Below are 21,687 nucleotides of genomic sequence, written 5' to 3'. Positions count from 1 at the left end.
ATTTTTCATCATAAATGTCTTAAAATACATTTTTATTCATTTATTTCAGCAGGATAATTATTTACACGTGATTAACTATGCATCTATGGTAATAAAAGTGATTTTAGAATTTTTTCACATTTTTACCCTATTTTGACATAAGACTATAGGCTTATGTATTTTGGCATTTTCCTATCAAACACATTTTTCATCATAAATGTCTTAAAATACATTTTTATTCATTTATTTCAGCAGGATAATTATTTACACGTGATTAACTATGCATCTATGGTAATAAAAGTGATTTTAGAATTTTTTCACATTTTTCCCCTATTTTGACATAAGACTATAGGCTTATGTTTTTTGGCATTTTCCTATCAAACACATTTTTCATCATAAATGTCTTAAAATACATTTTTATTCATTTATTTCAGCAGGATAATTATTTACACGTGATTAACTATGCATCTATGGTAATAAAAGTGATTTTAGAATTTTTTCACATTTTTCCCCTATTTTGACATAAGACTATAGGCTTATATATTTTCGCATTTTTCAATCAAACACATATTTCATAATAAATGTCTTAAAAATATTTTTATTCATTTATTTCAGCAAGATTATTATTTAAACGTGATACACTATGCACCTATGTAATTTAAAGTGATTTTAGAATTTTTTAACATTTTCTACCCTATTTTGACATAAGACTATAGGCTTATGTATTTTGGCATTTTCCTATCAAACACATTTTTCATCATAAATGTCTTAAAATACATTTTTATTCATTTATTTCAGCAAGATTATTATTTACACGTGATTAACTATGCATCTATGGTAATAAAAGTGATTTTAGAATTTTTTCACATTTTTCCCCTATTTTGACATAAGACTATAGGCTTATATATTTTCGCATTTTTCAATCAAACACATATTTCATAATAAATGTCTTAAAAATATTTTTATTCATTTATTTCAGCAAGATTATTATTTAAACGTGATACACTATGCACCTATGTAATTTAAAGTGATTTTAGAATTTTTTAACATTTTCTACCCTATTTTGACATAAGACTATAGGCTTATGTTTTTTGGCATTTTCCTATCAAACACATTTTTCATCATTAATGTCTTAAAATACATTTTTATTCATTTATTTCAGCAAGATTATTATTTACACGTGATTAACTATGCATCTATGGTAATAAAACTGATTTTAGAATTTTTTCACATTTTTACCCTATTTTGACATAAGACTATAGGCTTATGTATTTTAGCATTTTTCAATCAAACACATATTTCATAATAAATGCCTTAAAAAACATTTTTATTTGTTTGTTTCAGCAAGATCATTATTCAAACGTGATACACTATTCATCTATGTAATTAAAAGTGTTTTTGATTTTTTTTGCAATGTTAAACCATTTTGACATATGACTATTGGCTTATATATTTCGGAATTTTGCACATTTTTCATCATAAATGTCAAATAAAAACATTTTTATTCGTTTATTTCAGCGTGGTTATTATTTAAATAAAATATGCTATGCATCTATGAAACAAAAGTGATTTTTATAGTTTTTCGCAATATTACCCTATTTTGACATAAGACTTATGCTTATGTATTTTGGCAATTAACAGCTCCAGTGCAATTAACAGTGCACATAAGAAATCCTTCTTTGGCACCTACCTATAATGGTGTGTGTGTGTGCACGATACCTCGTTCCACCTTTCCAGGTCTTTGTACACATCCGAAGCGTACTGGTGAACACTTGAAATAAAGACGTAAGCCAGGAGGGGGAGATTACAGTCAAGAACATCCTTTTATTCAAACAGGTAAAGGTGCTGCTCTTTTCCAAACTGCTTTTCTTTAATATGGGAAAGAAACTGTAATTAACACATGCAGTTCACCCTGGAGCCCCCAGGGGGGGCTGTATTCTCAGAGGGCACGATGGGGAGGGGGGGGGGGCAGGCTGGGGTGGGGTGGGGGTGGTGGGTGTGGAGATAGACTACACATCACTAAGCATGGCCTTGGCAGATGGGGGGGGGGGGGTGCAAGGTTCTACACACTTTTTAAAAAGAAACCCAAATAAAAAAATACAAATTAAATAAATGGCCTTGGCACGGGTTGCGATCAGGGGCCACGTGGGGCAGGGGGGGGGGTGCATCTTCCTCCAAGAGAGCCTGAGTGACTAGATCTGTAACTGTAGTGGTCACGGGCCACCGCCACGGGCTTTTAAGGAATAGAACATCAATGTGAATAAAAGCATCGTCTACTTCTGCAGGATACAAGTCAGCCAGTTCCCAAAGGCCTTTCCTTTTTTAAATGTATTATTTTGCTGGTGGAGTTTCAAAGTGCCTGAAGTGGAGGAAAGATGCAGAGTGAAGGGGGAAGGTGACAATTTGGCTTTGGTTTGAGACGGGTTATTTCTGGTAGTTACAGATTTGCGGGAATGAACGGTCACGTATTTTTTGTTTTGTTTTGTTTTGTTTTTTTTCCCCCGTGGTTTGTGGCCTTCCCTCTCGAACCCGTGCCAACAGAAGGCCGTAGTTAAGGTGCTTAGCGTCTTTTTCTGGTACATACTTTCACTCCTAAACAGCTGGTCTCGTACAACCACTAGAAAATGTGCAATTTATTTACTGTCTAAATTATCGACACTTTTCGCTTAAAAAATACACAATAAAAAAAAAAAATCAAAGCATAAAAACCAAATTCAGTTAAAACAAAAACAGAAAAATAAATAGTTAGAAAAATGATGTTGTTATTTTGCCCCGTGTCCCCGTGACCGAAAAAATGAGCTCCTGTTGTATGTCTACTTTACCCTGAAAGCAAACAACATGTCCTCAGTGTCCCCAACACAAACACACACACACACACACACACACACACACACACACACACACACTCGCACGCACGCACGCACGCACGCACGCACGCACGCACACACACACACACACACACACGCACAAACGCGCACAAACATGCATGCATGCATAAACGCACGCAGGCACACGCACCCACGCACACACATGCGCGCACACTCACACACACACACACACACACAAACCCCACCAAATCTTGTTCCCCTATACCATGCCTATAATCTCCCCCACCCCGAGAGCCCAGTGGTGCATCTTGTTTTCTTACATTAGCTGCTGAATGGCAAAGCTGAAGAGATCTGAATGGAATACATAGTGAAGCTTACAGACAGGAATAACATGTGAGCTAACTGCATTCTGCGTAGACATTGAAAAATGTTTTTTTTTATTTTTTTATTTTTTAAACCCCTCCAGTCAGGAGAGAGAGGAGGTGGGGGGGGGGGTAGGGGGGAAGATACGCGGCTAGACTACTGCAGAGCTCAAGAGGAAACGGACAGATGGAAGCATAGAAAGCAAGAACGGATGGACATTTTTTTTTTTTTGCCTTTTCTCTATTTTCTTAATCATTTAACAATCAAAAGAACTAAAAGCACACCAAATTTTCCTTTAGTACTATATATATACGGCTTTGAGAAGCTAGAAGAATAATGACAGGATACGGGTGAAGCAAGGAGGAGGGGGCTTAGTCTTTTTTTTTTTTTTTTAAGAAGATCTCTCTGAATACAAGAGCGAACAACCTGTGAACAAAAGGCACTTTTAAAGAGACAACCTTAAAATGCTCTGAATCTACAATACATCACAAAAACATTGAGAAAATACACTTGGGGGAGCTCAGTGCATTTATGTATGTTAAGGGGGAGGGGGGGAGATGCTCACTTGCCCCCGGCATAATTTTTTCGTTCTCTTGTGTCTACTGTACAGGTTTCAAAGTTGCCAGATTAGTTTCTTTGCTTGCTCGAGACAGGAGTCTAAAAATCTACGAATAAAAAAAATGTACCGCATAGAGCTCACAGTACAGCCCATCTCCCAGCCCTCCAGGCCTGCTTAATCGTCGGTTATTTCCTGTCTGTAGTATAACAGACTGAAAGCACAGTTCATTCCTCCGATGCATCTTCCGGACGGGGAAGATCTTGTCTGCGTCATTACGAATGTGGTGGTGGCGGGGCATTTGGGGAAACTGCTTTTTTCGTTAACGGTCGTGATGGTAACGTAGGGCAAGCTCACGCTGCCCCGCCCAGCCACGCAATGGGCTGTCAACCGTTAAAGGCATACTATGCAGGATTTTTAAACCTGCGTTTACGATCAAAGATTGCGTCTGCAACCCCACCCCCTCAATCCCACCCCCCTCCCAGTACATGACCGAGCCACTGACAGACGGATTCATAAAAATGTCTCCCATCGATTACTCGGACCGGACACGTACAAATAATAGCGAGTGGTGACGTTACTAACAGGTCCGACGGAAAACAAGCCCACTTTTCACCCCCTTGCCGAAATTCAGCCAACGCCACTGAGGAAAAGCAATTCCAAGGTTGACTGTAGTTGCTTCACGGGCCATTGCTAGCTGCTAGCTAGCTATCGACAAACACTCGGAACGCTGATCCCAAACCACAGGCTCTGTAGCCACGCCCACCCGTCCCCACGCAGAGAAGATCGGCACGCCCAGTAAACGTCTCAAACACATTTTAGAGTAACAAACGCAGGTAAAGGTGCACAGAATCGGTGAAAGTGCATAAAGACAGAAATGGTCAGAGCATCATAGGTAAGCCTTAGCACGGTTATTTTATATTTTATATTTTCAAGGTAAAAATCCTGCATAGTATGCCTTCAACACAATTTTAAATTCTGGGATGGTTTTCTGGAGTTACAAGATAAATGGAAAATTGCCTGTTTGATAACAAACAGTGATGTGCCCTTTTGGTTTTGAATTTACATCAGTTTCTGGATTTCTGTGAAACATGTCACAAATGTAAGGTTGAAGAAAAATGCCTTTTGTCACAACCTTAGATAAATTGCACCCCTCCCCCCTCGGCAAATACAAAATGAGAAATAGAGGAATAATGCTTTTTCCCTAAAATGTGCTGCATTGATAACACTTAATTTTGTTTATTATTATGTATGTATAATAGAGATTGAGTGTACTTTATATCATAAAAAGCACCTGTTTCATTTCGCAATATATAATTTTTTTGATGCTTGCAAAACTGTTCCTTCAGCCCTCCCAAGTTTTAAAAACAAATAATTACAAACGAAACATTTAAAAAAAATGAGAAAAAAGAAAGACAATATTTTTTTAAAAACATCCCCAAAACTTACAAAGACTGGGATCTTTTTTTTTTTTTTTTTAAACGCTGCCCTTGTATTTAGAGTCCCAGAGAGCACGGACTGGAAAATGAAAACAGCCCATCCTTCTTTATGTCCTGGACATTCTCTGACAGAGACAATTACCCTGCACATGGCACTTAATCCATATACAACATTTTGCAATTATAACACTTTCCATCCAAAAAAGAAAAAAGAAAAATAAAAATAAACAAAGCATGCTGTTGATTTTTTCCTCCACTCAATATTGTCAATCCCCCCCGTCCCTCCCCCAAAAAACATACATCTAATTGATAATTGCCATGGAATCACCTTGGTATTTTTTTAAAAGTTTCTTTTCAATATATCAAGTGGGAACGATACTGGTACATTCGTGTATAGCTGCTGGTTTAGTGTTTCACTGACAAGGCCGGGCTTCATAAAATAACTAGACTGCCTATTCAGCATATTTTGCAAATTAAAAGTATACATTTATAAATATATATGTGTGTGTGTATATACGTACGGTATATAATATATAGCATGTCCAGCAGTCACTTAGTGATCTGCCAGTGGCTGGATCAATGTTCCAAGCCATATAAGATTTCACTACTCTATATAGCTTATGTGTGAAAAAGAACCTGAATTTATGTTTCACAACTTGCATAAAGGGAATACTTAGGCACTTCCATAGATAAAAAAAAAAAGATAAAATCACCATGATCTGTTTATTGTTTTTTTAGAGCAGACTTTCTGTGTAGCTGAGAAGGCTGCTCTCCCTGCAATGAAAACACAGCAGCTAGGCAGTCCAGTCATTTTGTGAGGCCAGTGGTTTGATTGGATTTCCATTAGAGCGTTTCTTGTCTAACGCGACGCGTGTTTAGGAAAAAAGGCGCGGCCTTCTTTTCGTGAGTTCGACGAAGGCAGTCGAGGCTTCCCTTTATTACGAATAGAGGTGTCAGTCTGTATGTCATCTGGTGTGTGTGTGGGTGTGTGTGTGAGTGTGTGCATGTGTGTGTATGGATCTGTGTGTGTGTGCGTGTGTGTGCGTGTGTGCATGTGTGCGTGTGTGTGTGTGTGTGCGTGTGTGTGTGTGTGTGTGTGTCAGTGTGTGAGCAGGCTCTGTTTAGATGGCTACAGCTCTAGAGGTCGGGCAGGGCAGGGCAGGGCTTTTTGCCCTCCGCCCCCCCCCCCCCCCCCCCGCCACCCCTCTCCTCCCAAATACTGCAGAAATGTGCGCCGCGTGCCTTCGCTCCGCAGCGAGCCCCTCGCGTCGGGACGGGGCCGTCTGGGAATGTAAACATTACAACTCGCCGGGGGGAGGGCCCCTCCCCACCACCCCCCTCCCCCCTCCCCGACTGACTGCTGATCACCCACCCAGTTTCCCTTCTGTTTCTCTGTAAAGCGTCTTCGTGACAGTTTGCTGCAATAAAACGCTGCACAAAATACATGGAATTGAATTGAATTGAATTGAATTGAATTGAATTGAATTGAATTGAATTGAATTGAATTGAATTGCATTTAACGGTGATCCAGGAGGACCGATATACGGGGGTCACATGATCTGTTGTTGGGTTTAATTTGCTCTGACCGAGTGTATTAGCTTGGGCATGCTGTAACCAAGAACAGCTGACTATTAACCAATGAATGCTCAGCATTTTCTGCATTGTGAGCCAGTTAAAGTCCGGCTGGAATACGATCTGGCACGAGGTGACTGATTTGTGATTTCAAAGAATTATAAATTTTTTTTTGTAAACCTCATCAGATTGCCCATAAAAGTAATATTTATCTTCTATCCTTTGCACAAATAGGTTCCTGTTGATATGTCAGGCATTGCACAGCGCGTCCTATAAAAATAAAAAATAAAAAAACTGAAAAAAAATGAGAATCTGGTTAATTTTCTGGGTGCTCCTGTTGTTTTGTAGTGGTGTCGATGATTCCCCATCTTCCTCTTCCTCTTCCTCACACCTGATCAGATTGCGTTCTCCACGGGGGTTCCTCAGCAGCTACTGGGTTTCACGGGGGTCATCGTTCCTCACTGTTGCCATGGTGATGTTTCCTTTTTTAGGACCTTTTTTCCTTTTTTTTTCCTTTTCTTCATTCAGGTTTACTGATGGAATGGAGGGCAGTTTTCTGAGAGTTTAAATTTTTAATATTTTTTTTATCTTCTTATTTTCAATTTCCGATTTTTCTGGGGACAAAATTCTGGCTGCCTGGTTCAGGACAGGTTGTGTCAGAGGAACCACGACTGGAAAAAAAAGAACAATTGGTTAAAAAAACAAAAAAAAAACATTTCAGTTAAAGTCAAAATGGTATTTTTAAAAAGGCTTATAATAATGATGTCACTGATATTAATGCTGACCTGCTGAAGCTCTTAAGATGGTAATGAAGCTGTGAAATCAGCATGAGCTTCAGTTTATACACAAAGCACCTGCTGTCATATTCAGTATAGCATTCCAAACAGCGAGTTTTGAGATGTAATTTTGATATTTAGACGTAGACACGATTTAAACAAGAAGGTTTATCGTATAAATGCCCTTTGTTTAAAGTTGGAAATGGTTGTTCCTTTAAAAGAAAAAGTGCATTTTAAAAATAAATACATTATCATTATATAATTTATATCATGCTTTTCTTCCTTTATCTTTTACTATACTGTATATCTCACAAATTTGCCCACTCAACTGATAGTAATCTTTCCACAAGAAACATATTTTTTTTTGTTTCAAGAGAAGGCTTTTAATGATTTAATGTTTTCCTGCATAATTTCAGTCTGCATCATGAGCGCACAATTATGAGCTAGCACTTTCCCGTGATGTCGGACGGTTGCTGACACGCAATTTAAATGCATGCGTTTGATGTGGCAACCCAGGGATGCTTACAGGAGTATGCATGCTGTTCCTTAAATGACCACAAGGGGGCACTTCCACAGCAGCACCAGCCTTTTTTCCCCCCACCGCGAGCAAACACCGTAAGCTAATTTTGGTGCATATTAAGACCAGCATTTTCATCACATTTTTTATTCGTTTGTTATTTTGCACTTGAGGCATCCGAACCTTAACCATTCACTTCGCAAACGCGCAGTCAGTGCGCTATGGCGCCATATACTGTACTTCCAGCCCAACAAGCCCCGCACTTGGGTCAAAAGGTCAGTCCACGGCTTGTTGGCCTGAAAGTAATCAGATTTATGTATATTATTATTATTATTAGTATTACTTGGTTTCGGCGGACAGCGGGATTAGCTTCCCCATATTTGTTTGTGGAAGTGAAGTTGCAGTGTATGGGGTCTGTGGATGGAGGTTTTGGAGGGGAGGGCAGCAGAGGGGGGGTGGGGGGGGGCGGAAGAGAGGGTAGAGTCACTGACACCCCCTTGTTTGTACTGGGTGGGTGGGCCAGGTTTTAAGCTTGTAATTAATTGCAAAAAAAAGAAAAAGGAGCGTTGGCACGACTCAGCATTCTGCGTGTCGAATGGAACCTTCGCAGCCCAGGGTAGCCCCCTTTTGTCTGGTTTGACTCTGGCTGGACACGACCCCCCCCTCAAGCCCCCCATCCACCACCCCAGGAGCCTCCAAGCTTTATAACTCCTCCTCTTCCTGACGACCCTCCCCCCCCCCCTCCCCACTCGCTGTGATCCCTGGCAGTAGTGACCACTCTGGGCTAACGACCCCCCACCCCCCACCCCACGCCCCGTACCCCCCTACCCCCCTACCCCCCAACCCCCGGGCTTCAAGTTCAAGTTCAAATTGCAATGACATCATGTCTGGTTGCCATGGGCAACGAGACAGTCAGAACGTGACTGACATGGCTTAAAGCCCCCACCCCCCTTTCCATACCCTCCTCCTCCTTTCTGCAGTGTTTATACTCCACCACCAGAGGGCGCCCTAACACAATATTCATCCTTGGTTTTTTTTTTTTGGTCCTACCATCTGGGGTGTACAAACAGCCTGTGAATCAGCTGGCAGTTTAACAGATGTGAATCTTTTTTTACAGACAGAATTTGAGAGGGCTAGATCTCGCCTGTGCCTATTTTATATTTTCCAAAAAGTTCATCCCCAAACCTTAACACTGCAGGCACAGTCACTGTTCCACAGAATAGCATGGAGTGGTTACCGGGACTCTTTCGATCAGGGGGGCGGGACTCTTTCGATCAGGGGGGGGCTCTTTCGATCAGGGGGCGGGACTCTTTCGATCAGGGGGCGGGACTCTTTGATCAGGGGGCGGGACTCTTTGCGCAGGGGGCGGGACTCTTTCCACAGGGGGCGGGACTCTTTGCGCAGGGGGCGGGACTCTTTCGCGCAGGGGGCGGGACTCTTTCGATCAGGGGGCGGGACTCTTTCGCGCGGGGGGCGGGACTCTTTCGATCAGGGGGCGGGACTCTTTCGCGCAGGGGGCGGGACTCTTTGCGCAGGGGGCGGGACTCTTTGCGGGGGGCGGGACTCTTTCGCGCAGGGGGCGGGACTCTTTCGCGCAGGGGGCGGGACTCTTTCGCGCAGGGGGCGGGACTCTTACCTGCGTCTGCTGGGGGATCTCGAAAGTTGTCCGTGATCGGCGCAAACGGCCGGGACTGCGGGGGCCTGGCGAGTATGTGCAAGACGAGGCGGACGCGAGGGAGAGGGGAGGGAGGAAGGGGGGGGATTGCGCAGGGGAGGGGAGACCTTAGGCAGGAGACAGGCGAGGGGATGAGAGGGAGAGGTCAGGATCGGAGTGAGCGAGGGAGAGAGGGAGAGAGGGAGAGGCAGGAGACAGGGAGCGAGGGAGGAGAGCAAGAGCGAGGGGGCGAGGGAGGAGAGCAGGAACGAGGGAGCGAGGGAGAGAGGGAGGAAGAAGGAGAGAGGGAGCGAGGGAGGAGAGCAAGAGCGAGGGGGCGAGGGAGGAGAGCAGGAGAGAGGGAGCGAGGGAGGGAGAGAGAGAGAGAGAGAGAAGAAGGAGACAGAGAGAGTCAGGGATGGGGAGAATGAAACAGAAGAGCAGGGACGGTGAGAGAGGAGGAGAAATGGACAGTTGAGTCACCCAGGTCCACAGCGAGACCACAGCAGCACAGAGAGCTGTGTGTAAATCAGACAGGGATCCTGTCCCTGTACTGCTAGTATTACTTTCAGCAGCACAGAGAGCTGTGTGTGAATCAGACAGGGATCCTGTCCCTGTACTGCTAGTATTACTTTCAGCAGCACAGAGAGCTGTGTGTGAATCAGACAGGGATCCTGTCCCTGTACTGATAGTATTACTTTCAGCAGCACAGAGAGCTGTGTGTGAATCAGACAGGGATCCTGTCCCTGTACTGCTAGTATTACTTTCAACAGCACAACTGGATCCATTCACATAAGCACCATCACTGACTATGACCTGAAAAGAACAGGTAGTACACCTGGTCCTTCACTGTCTCCCCCCCCCCCACCCCCCCCCACCAGTCTACGCTGGTCTTCAGAAACCCACACAGGGGGAGATGCCGTTACACCAGGAGCTTCACAGACAAGGCCGAAAACTCCACCCCCTTTACTGTCTGGATCTGTCTCTGCGGTCCAATGGGGATCTGTTCAGGCTAGGACCAGCTTCTTACCAAAAGATAAGTTGGGACTCTGCTATTGAAGTCTGGACCGGACCTGGACCGGACCTGGACCGGACCTGGACCGGGTCTGAACCAGGTTCGGACTACTAACCACCACACTGCTTTACAGGCATTCTAGGTCATGGTCTGAACAAAAACGTCTATGGTTCAGTATTAACCCTTAATAAACCATTAATAACCGCATTATACTTCCATCGATGGCTGTTTGTGTTCAGGCCAGCATTAATAGATACTAATGGATTAGAAATGTATGTGTTTACAGGTGAAGGTTTTCAGATTGATATGCTCGGCGCTGTAAGGTCACAATAGGCACCGTTCCAATGTGAGGACTCCCATTTAAAATAGTGCAGGTTGTGACCACTGTGGATATCAATCAATCATTGTGGATATCGATCTAGCCACTCTTAATAACTCATCAACTAACATTTGCTAGTGATTAAATTATACTGCAACATAGTCTCCTTCAGTCAACCCAAACATACTGACTTATGTACAGGGACAGATCTAGAAATTATTTGTGCAGGGAAAAAATATATGAGAAAAGCCAGAGCTCATCGTTACATGGGTAGCTGGTTTAAAGGGGCAGTTCACATCGAACCCAGGTCCACTGAGCTACTCAAAATGATGTCACAAACTGAGGTGCATGTCCGGCTCAAGCAGTCCTGCCTCGAATATTATGCGCAGTTCACCCTGTTAGCCATTAGCTTTGTTAGCCAAATAACACTGATTCAAATGAGAGCTGAGAATCACCATCTGACAGACACTGTTATTGAAGCACACTTAAATGAACACTTATTTATATCATACCATAGCATTGCTCTGTATCACCTCTATGCTGCAAGAGAATTACAGCCCTGCTGTCATGACTACCGAGAGGTTCTACACAGTGTTGGGGGGAGGGGGGGGGTGGGGTAAGGGGAGTTTGGGGGGGGTGCAGGGTTATAGGAATGAGCTGGACTGGAAGGTGGGAGGGGGTTGGCGTGGGTGGGGGCTGGTGAGGGCGGGGGGAGGTAGGTGTATATAGGAGATTGGGTCAACAAAAACAAATTTTTGCTAATCTATGGTACACAATAGATAACATTGATAAATATAGAACAAGCACAAACAAACATTGGGTTGTGGATGAGGGAGGGGGGATGGGAGGGGGCAGCGTTAAAAGGACAAAAAAAATTATAACGACGTAACATAAAACCCACCTCAGCCCTAGCAAAACCAAACACACAATTGGTGTGGGTCCCCCCCCCCCACCCCCAATGCCTCGGTGGGGAAACAGGTCACCCCGCCAGCTGCCCAACTCGCCTCTTCCAGTGCCCACTGCCCCCCGCCTTTACCCCAAAATGCTCCCATGTGCTCCCAAGGCCGCGCAACTCACCAAAAACGTATTCTCAACGGAAAAAAAGGGCAAACGTTAAAATAAAATAAACGAAACTAAAAACCGAAAACTACAACAGAACCGAGCTGCTCCTGGTAAAGATATGGCAGTAAACCTGAGAGAGCGAGGGCAAGAGCGGGACGACTCCAAAAATACGGTGAAATTGGAGGGGGGGTGGCTGAATCTAGTTCTGTCTGGGAAAACCCAGAGTCTCTGCAGGTCGGACCACGGTGTGTGGAAGGGGGGAGGGTGAGGTGGGACATGGGGGAAGAGGGCGTGGCACGATGAAGGGAGGGGGCATGTATGACTGAATGGGGGGGGGGGGCGGGGGCGGGCAAGTGCAGGATCATCTCCTGTTTGGTTCTAACCTATTTTTTTTTCTTTGCAAAAATTCAGTTAATTTTAAAATTAAAAAAACGTTTTTTTTGTCCTCCCCCCTGGATCTGGGCTGCGGCTGGCGGCACTTACACGGCGATGCGGGAGCGCGGAGTCCGGCGCCGTCGGGGGGCGTGGCGCAGGGCTTAGAGTCGGTAATGGGGAGGGGCACAGGGCGGGCCACTGGGGGGGGCGGAGGCAGCAAGAAGGAGCCCGCCATTTTGCCCTGGCCGCTCCCGTTAGGCTGCGGACGACACAGACAGCGTCAGCGAGATGGCCCCGCCCACAACGCGGGCCAGCAGGAAGGAGGGCAGCTCCCCCCCACCCCCCATGGTATCATCCACGAGGACGAATTTGTAGGGGAGGGGTGGTCGTGGTGGTGAGGGGGGGGCAGGATTTTCTTATTTTTTTTTTAAAGAGAAAATAACCAAATCGGAAAAAACGAGAACGAAAGAATGATCGATATAATTTCAATGCGCGGATGCAGTGGGGGGGGGGGGGCGGGGAGTTTGAAAAAAATTAAGTCACCATGGATACTGAGGCTGGTGAGGAGAGGGGAGGTAAACAAATGGTCGGGTTTGGGGGGGGGGGGCAAAGGGAAGGGGGGGGCCATGGGTAATGAGGAGCACGAAGGTTTGAGGGGATCAAAACAAAACAATGACACCACGTGAAAATAAACTTGACGCGGACCGCACAAGAGAAACATGCATGTACAGGTGATATGCACAACCAGATATCAATTCTGGAAACTGATAAGGCAGTCGGAGGTAAACATGGATACAAAAGTTATGAAAACAAAAAAAACAAAATGGACAAAAAACCAACAATGTCGCAAAATTTTCCCCCCCTCATCTTCCTCTATTGTCCTATGAAGAATAAGTACAAGAACAATTTCAACAGTGACAACATAAAAGTGGCAAAGTACCCACAGGTAGCTTTGAAAAAGCTCTCGGAAAAATACCAAATGTACACACATTTAACTATGTAACGATAACTATCTGTCTATCTATGTAACTATGTATCTGTCTATCTATGTAACTGTGTATCCACGTATCTCTGCATGAACAATGAGCTCCATAATGTTTGGGACAATGATATGCAGTATAAAGACAAAACAAGAAAAAAAAAAAACATCTTTGTTTCAAACATTATGGAGCTCGCTGTATGTAATGATGTATCCATCTATCCATATAAATATGTATGTATTAATCTGTAATTATGATTCCACCCACACTGAGAGTATCATTCCACCCTATATACATTATTCTTTTTTTTCATCCATCTGAATATAAGAATCACATATTAAGGCAAATATTAGCGGTATGTTTAGGAGTTAGGGTTAGTCTCCGTAATTCAAAGATCCAATTTATTTTATTTTCAGAAGACTATAGCCGTATTTGGATGATCCAACTTTTCTGTTTTTTTTTTCCAGGTAAGACTCAGGCCTTATGGATGTGATGCCTTTTTCTGATAGGTGACTACACACACATTTTGAATACGTTTCATAGTATTGAGTAAATATAGATTGCATGCATCTTAAAATCACTCTTTTACAATAATTCACAAGTTTTTTTCACATTTTGATGGCAAGTCTTAGTTTCATCTATTAATATAGTCATGGTTTAAAAATCAGTTTTTTACTTTTTCTCATTTTCCAGTAAAATACTTTGTTATCATAATCATAAAAGTCTTCAAAAACATTTTCTCTGATTTATTATTTATTTGTATTCATGAAATGCAAATTATGTTTTGTCCTGTTAAATGAAAGTTTTTTCTATATATTAATAATTAGCTTTTTGGATGCAAGATTACACTGTTGTGTTTTTTATAGTTTTTCCTGAGAAACTGATTAATCTCCATGTCTTCAAACACCTATTATTTGAATTTATTTCTTCAAAGTTCTCAAATGGAAATATTTCTCATGCTTCTATGTGAAAAAAACACATATTCAAGATGTTTGTTTTTTTCTGTTTTTATCATCTGTAAGAATGAGAAATAGCCTACATTTACAGAATGTGATTAAATAATTCAAACAAAACACATTTGAAGAGATGATGACAAAAACTCACTGAAAAAAATTGTTTAAAAAAATAAGGCTATAGCCTTAGCTCCAAAAAGTGAAAAAATCGGTAACCATAAATATGTCTTTTTTCAGTCTAGTGAGATGAGAAATTATTTATGCCAAATTAATATAAATAAGTATATTAAACAGTAAAACATTTATGATAAAAATGTACTGCACAGGGAAAACAGTGAAATACACATTCATACAGTCATCGGAAACATTTAAGTTTTATATTTATACGGATGAACAATCATTTTCCTTAGACGAATATGAAAAAAAATCCAAATGTTTTTGAAGACATTTACAATGAAAATGTATTACACTGGAAAAACTGTCAGATTACAGTCTTATCTCCAAAAAGACAAGAAATTGAATGATCAGTGACACCTGATATTTCCATTTAGAAGGATGAAACAAAATCTACATTTGAGGAATTAGGGTTAGGCTCACTGGTTGGATGATCAGATTTTTCACAATTTCTGGTAAAATACATTTTTCATCATAATTGATTAAAAGTGCTTTTTTATTGTATACATGATACGTAATAAATGATATGTTCAGTTTTTAATTTTAATTATTTCTTATTAATTACATCAAATAAATTTTTGTGACTTATTTCAGAGGCAAGACTATTGTCATGTATTTTGATGATTTTTGACAAAGTATATAGTTGATGCTAAATTACTTTCTAACATGTAAGCACATTTTCTATTAATTCTTTCTTGATGATGAAGAAAGTGGTGTGATAGGTAAGAAATGCACTTAATAACACACACACATGTACAGGTTACATGTGCAGACAAGTTTGTATGTCGTCATGGAAATGATAAGAGAAACTAAGAGTATGGGAGGAGCAAATTCGTCGGAATAAGCAAAGCACAAATAGCAAAAAACCAAGACAAAGTCCTAAAGAACCTACCAGCACAAACAAGATGATGACAACCGCAATGATATAAACATTACAAAGTACCCCAGCGTGTTACAAGAAAACTCTTCTATGCTTCTGGACCACTACCTCCAGGTGCATGACGGGAATTATTATTTTGCATCTATGACCTGTACAATTCCAATGAATGGAAGCATTTAATTAATAAACCACATCTGGTAACAACAATTGGTCGGTACACACAGGAGCCTGGTTTATTTTTATGTTATTTCTCATCCTTATTTAAAAAAAAAAAAATGCTTGTACTACATAGCTTGCGCGCATCTCTCTCATTCCCAAAAGAAAACCCCCTGTAACCTACAGCCTTCACACCGTAACGGAAGGAGTATGTCTGAGCTAGACAGACCGTGGGACGCCAGCGTGCCAGTGCTGGATCAGGCATTTGATGCTTGGAAAATAAAATAAAAATTTTAATATCTAAATTAATATTTCAGTCATGTCACGATTTACAGTACTCTTAGTATCACCTGCTTTTTCAGGACTAGTGCAAAATACACAGTGAAAAACTGGGCAAAATACAGATTGCACATGTGGCCCCTGCTGCACTATCCTTAAAGATTGTCCCATTGACCCCTGGGAAACTACTCTGAGCAACAGCCTCCACACACTACGCAGGTAGATTCAAAAGACAAGCCAGAGTGTTAAAAACAGAACATCACAAGCATCGTGACCTACCACAGGTAATTAATGCTTATTTTCCCATAGGGTACCCTTCATTTGTCACCTTTACAAACTCTATACTGTGGGTTCTCTATACCACACCCCAGTCAAATGTGAAATACATCAAATCTGAAATTAAATCTCTGGTTGCTTGTATAATGTGAAAAAAAACACCCAAAAATCAAAATGTACATGAAAATGAAAGAGCACAATTCCTTCTGAATATTCCTGAAAATAGATGCCTCTTTTAAAATTGTAAGTAGCCAGCAGGAATTGTACTCAATTCTAGAGCGATAGAATTCTCAAGCAATTAACTAGTCAGGTCTCATGTAAAGAGTTGAAGTATTCAAGACTTTGCTTGATATGGTGTTAGATGCTGTCTAGTCTGTAGGTAATCAGAGCACTAATTTAGTTAGGAAAATGGTGAGCATTTTTGGGCTGAATGGCGTGTTCTCGTCATTATGTTATGTTATGTTATGTTATGCTATGCTATGCTATGCTATGTTATGCTATGCTATGCTATGTTATGCTATGTCATGTTGTCATGTTATGCTATGTTATGCTATGTCATGTTATTTTATGTTATGTTACATTATGCTATGTTATGCTATATGATGTTATGTTATGCTATGCTATACTATGTTATGTTATGTTATGCTATGTTATGCTATATTATGCCATGTTATGTTATGTTATGCTACGTTATGCTATGTCATGCTATGCTATGTTATGCTATATGATGTTCTGTTATGCTATGCTATGCTATACTATGTTATGTTATGTTATGCTATGTTATGCTATGCTACGTTACGTTACGTTCCGCTACGTTATGCTATATTATGTTAAATGTTATGCTATGTTATGTTATGTTATGCTATGTTATGCTATGCTATGTTAAATAACATAGGCCTGGTGGCAGCAGGTTGCGTGTGACTCTTCTCCCCGATGCTTGGGACGCCGCTCTTACCTGCGAGCCGGCCTGTCCTGATCCGTCGGAGCAGACGAACTGCACAAACTCTTTGAGGGGGTCCTGTCCCGGATGGTGGTGGTAGCGGATGGTGGGGTGGGTGAAGTAGGGGCTGGACTGCTGGATGATGGAGGGGGAGGGAAAGTGCAGGGCAGAGGCTGAGGCACGGGGGTTCCCTGTGGGGGAGAGATTGGGATGGGGGGGGGGGGGGATAGAGAGAGACATGGGGGAGTCAGTTTGTCTCCTGCGCGGACACGCCCGCAGAGAGAGAGAGAGAGAGAGAGAGAGAGAGAGAGAAAGAAAGAGAGCGTTTTCGACTCGAGCATCTGTCTGCAGGGACGCCAGGTCAGCGAGTCTAACCAGTCCAGGCTTTAATGCCACCGATGCCAACCTTCTGCAGGTAATAAAGAACAGGGACATGGACGCCTGTTAAGTGCTCTTGTTTGTTTTTTAAACCATGTGGATGAATACTCCTTAAATGAAAAATGGAACCCGAAGCTGAGGCCTGAGGAGCTCAGCCCAAACCCAAGCGCTCGAGACGTCTTTCTCAGGCCATCCACAAATGAACATGTACAAGAAAAATCTCATGCACACACACACACACACACACACACACACACAAAAAAGAGGTATGCATGTCTTGTGTTACTATGACCATAAAAATGAGCCGAAGTCTGCTCCAGACCCTCTGAATAACGGCAAAGAAAATACAGACAGACAGAAGAAAAAATATGAACAGCAAAACCCTGCTGAAGAGTGGAACACCCGTCTGCCTTGTGATGCCTTTGGTGAGCAGGAGTATTCAGGCACCGGGCCAGTTTGGCATTCAAAACAAGCCAGTACTTTCTGTGATGAATGCAGTCTGTAAATGCATTGTGTGTGAGTGTGTGTGTGTGTGTGTGTGTTTGTGAGCATGCTTGTGAGTGCGTGTGCATGAGCTTTAAAATGCTTTATTGGTAGGAACTCTATTAGTAAATATTGCCAAAATATTAAAACAAATAATAATAATCGCTCTGCCTCAGTCTCTCTCTCTCTCAAAAAAGCTTTATGGGTATGAAACACAGTAAATAAATATTGCAGATGGTAATAATCATTCCACCCCCCCAATTCCACCCCCCCCCCCCCTTTTCACTTGATTGGGGTTACTGTGGTGTCCCCAGCCCCTCGTCTCCCAGGGCAGCCCAGTCTAGCCCCCAGCTGCCCACGTGAGCCGTGCCAACTTCACCCAGACAAGGGCACCCCTGTGCCAGCTCTGCCCCGCCTCAGGACCCTGTCTGTGGGTACCACACGCACACACACACACACACACACACAGACACGCACACACAACACACGCACACACGCATGCACAAACACACACGCACACACACACACACACAGACACAGACACACGCATGCACAAACACACGCACACACACACACACAACACACGCATGCACAAACACACACGCACACACACAGACACACACACACACACACACACAGACACACAGACGCACACAACACACGCATGCACAAACACACACACACACACACAAACACAAACACATGCACGCTCTATCACACACACACCACACACACACACTGAGTCTAGTAAACACACTGTTCAACTACAACATAATCAAATACACACACACACACACACACAAGCACCACAACAACGTTCAACGCATGCACTCACTCACGCACAAGCACACACACACAGACACACAGACACACACAGACACACAGACACACACACACACACACACACACAGACAGACACACACACACACACACAGACACACAGACATGCACCACAAACCAGCCCGATAAACAAATTCAACACACAACACAACAACAGTCAACACATACACTCGCACCGCAACACAATCTGAAATCTGGACTCTCATCATACTCTTGCTCCACAACGCAGCCCCGAAAAACAGCCACAACCCAACGCCATCTAATAACGCCTGCGGACCGCACACGGCCTGTTTACATCAGTCCACTGCTCACAGATGCTTTATGAATAGAGACTCAGGTGCAGACGGCCTGTTCAGATCAGTCCACTGCTCTCAGATGCTTTATGAATAGAGACTCAGGTGCAGACGGCCTGTTTAGATCAGTCCACTGCTCTCAGATGCTTTATGAATAGAGACTCAGGTGCACACGGCCTGTTCAGATCAGTCCACTGCTCTCAGATGCTTTATGAATAGAGACTCAGGTGCACACGGCCTGTTCAGATCAGTCCACTGCTCTCAGATGCTTTATGAATAGAGACCCGGGGCTTTAATGCATATAGAGACATGATATTTGTGGATGGTCAAACACTACGATATGCTTGCCATTCACCGTTTTTTAAACATTACAAATGCGAAAAAGAACACTTCTACACACGGGAAATTCTGGCTAAAGATTTACAACCCACAGACACATTTACTACAACACAAATGAACACTCTCTCATACCACACAGCATACTCTTAAAAAAAGGAACACAGACACACTTAAAGACTCAAACACGTAACCATGGACATACACAGACGCATGCACATATGTGCACTTATGCACATGCACACATACATATGGAATGTTTCTCACTCACACAGAATACTGCACAACCACTCTCCACAAAATCTGTGGGTGTTTAATTTTCAACAGTCCCAATGCCTGACACTTAGTGGTCATCCCAGGGTAGCATTAACAGTAGTAATTATATATTAATATCAATATATCAACATAGTAAGATTTACATTTTCACACCAAGGCGCCAATCATCTGTTGTGCAAGGGAAATTCCGACATTCACTGTGAGCAGTTTTGATGTATTTCCACCACTATGGAAACTCCTTTCTCAACCCAGCATGACACTTCTGATCTCACCGGTCCATTGTGAGAGTTGCCCTTCAGGAGGGCTTTCTGTTCAAACAACACCAGCACCAGCACCAGCACCAACACCAGCACCAGCACCAACACCAGCATGAGCGGGAGGAGTCAGGGAAGAGGAGGCGGAGCTTATCACATAGAGACAGTCACTCAAAAAAAAGAAAAAAAAAAAAACAATAAAAAATTTGATTACTTTAGAAAAAACTAAATCACAGGTGAGATTTTGGTTTTTCTGATTTATTTTTTCAAAACGTGACCTTATTAAAAATAAAAAGATGTGGTCAGGGGAAGGTGGGCGGAGTTTCCACACGATGATCCAACACAAAATGAGCCCCGCCCACTTCCCCACCCATCCTCCCCTCCTTCCCCCACCACCACCACGCCCCCTTCCCCTCCTTCCCCCACCCCCACCTCTCCACCACCACCACCACCACCACCACCACGCCCCCCCCACCACTGCCACGCCCCCCCTCCCAGCCTAGAGGGCGGGGCCTGTGTGGGGAGGGCGGGGCCGCCTGGAGTCTCACCTGCTCTCACGCCCGCCAGCATGGGCAGCGGGTGGTGGGTGAAGGTCATGCGGGGCGACCTGGCCTGGGACGACAGCGTGCCGAAATCAAACTTTCCCGGCTTCTTAAGAGAACCAGCCGAGGACAGCCCTGGCGAAAATGGATCAACAAACGGCAGAACAGACACGTGGGTTTAATTCAGCAAGACGGGGTCTCAGCTCCTCTCTCTCTCTCTTTTTAATAAAAAAAAAACTTATTTGATTTTATCCATTTAAAAAATATATGTAGTGACAATTTTTTTAAATAATCGTTTGGTCATGATCTGAGTCAAATTGAAGGATTACTTTGCTGAACATCTCTCCTTTCTACACTTAAATCTCTCTCTTTCTCTCTCTCTCTCTCTCTCTCGCTCTTTGGAGAGTGCATGTGCTGACAGCACACGCATGGTTATGCAGAGGAGTCACTCTCACACAGTGAGACGGGGACAATCCCAACAACCGCACTCCGAACTGAAAAGATATGTACTGCCTAATGTTATAAACCCCCGATTTTTTCATGTTAATGAACGACTGTTTGAATATTGCGAGAGTGGGCAGAGTTTAGGACCAACCACAACCACAACCACAACCACAGCACAGAGCCGGACTCAGGCTAGGAGAGGGACGATGCTGGTAGGAGAAGGGAGGCTTAACCACTTGGTTTCTTTGCCAAGCACATTACGGCCAGCAGGGGGCAGCAGAGCAGTGGAGATAACCAGATGCTGCCGACCACGTCTACTCTCACACTTCTTCTTTGGTTCGTTTGCCTGCTCGCTTCTCTCCCTCTAAGACACACACACACACACACACACATACACACACACCCACAGATAAACACACACAGAGATGCAAACACATGCATATGAGCACACAGGTACATACAGACAGATACATGCATAACAAACACACAAATACATATGCCCTCACAAACACATGCGCACACATGTACAGATACATGCTAATGAAAGGTCTAAACATGCACTAAACTGCTTATTGGCAGATACTTTAATTACTCATTAATTTGCTCATCAGTTCCTTTGAAATACTACTTGGTTCAATGTTTAAGAGCCATTTATAGTCCTATGAATAAATCCAAGGTGATGGCCACTGCGATCTGGGCTGCAGGAAGTGGCATCACACCGGAAGTGACATCACACAGACTACAGTCT

General features: G+C 43.0%; 1 pseudogene; it reads right to left on the bottom strand.

The window, feature by feature from the left end:
* Nucleotides 1–9,281: 9,281 nt before the first annotated feature.
* LOC135244105 (nuclear factor 1 X-type-like) overlaps nucleotides 9,282–21,687 on the bottom strand; it is a 124,831-nt pseudogene continuing 112,425 nt past the window's right edge.

This window comes from Anguilla rostrata, chromosome 17 (assembly GCF_018555375.3).
Source record: "Anguilla rostrata isolate EN2019 chromosome 17, ASM1855537v3, whole genome shotgun sequence".
Taxonomy (NCBI): Eukaryota; Metazoa; Chordata; class Actinopteri; order Anguilliformes; family Anguillidae; genus Anguilla; species Anguilla rostrata.
The sequence above is the reverse complement of the archived record's forward strand: the minus strand, read 5'-3'. Positions and strand labels throughout refer to the sequence as shown.